Raw genomic sequence first — 894 nt, forward strand, 5'->3', positions numbered from 1 at the left:
CTCACTACATCCACTCTGTCCTGTTGTACATGTTTTAGTGGTGGAGGAAACCTACGCAGACACGGGGAGAACATGTGAAGTCCACACAGCGGGGCCACAGTGGTGCAGATGGTCGAGCGGGTCGTCCCATGATGGAAAGGTCAGGGGTTCGACTCCCGCCTCCTGAAGATACACACTGTGGTTGTGTCCTTGGGCAAGACACTTCACCCTCCGAGCCTCCAGTGTCTGCGTACACTGGTGTGTGAATGAGTGTGAATGAGTGACCGACTAATGTAGGTGGAAAAACATAAGTTGAGACCATTTACACAGAAACTGGGCCTTGTGTTTAGATGGATGATCATTTGAAAGCTAAGACCCTCAAAACTGATCTAAGCTGATCTTTTTTCTCACGTTGTTTTTTTGTTTTGTTTTGTCGTAAATTCATTCCACTTTTGTCACTTTTTTGTTTGTTCTTTTGTGGCTTTTTCTTTGCGTTTTCATGTCTGTGTCGGCTCTCAGTCGTACAGGAGTCGTCCATCTTCCATGAAGGTTCTTGAGTCGTCGTCTGTACTCTGTAGTCGAAGAGTCGAACGTTTCCTTTTGGATGAACTGCAGAGTACAGACGACGACTCAAGAACCTTCATTTCATTTTCATCTTCGTCTCATTTTCACTATTTTGATGCTTTTTTCCAGAAGCTTTTAGATTTGGGTAAAGCCAGACTGGAGAAATGTGCTCGGTTCAGGTTGGGGTTAAGAGGTTTTATTAAACTATTAAGTTCTTCACCCGTAAACACCTAAACCAAGCACGTTTTCTCCAGTTCGGCTTCTCCCAAATCTAAAAGCTTCATGGAAAAAAACGTGGCGGTAAAACAACATTAACACAATAAGAAGCAACAAAAACACGACTAAAGAGAG

This window comes from Gobius niger (genome assembly GCF_951799975.1).
Source record: "Gobius niger genome assembly, chromosome: 22".
In the NCBI taxonomy this organism is placed as follows: Eukaryota; Metazoa; Chordata; class Actinopteri; order Gobiiformes; family Gobiidae; genus Gobius; species Gobius niger.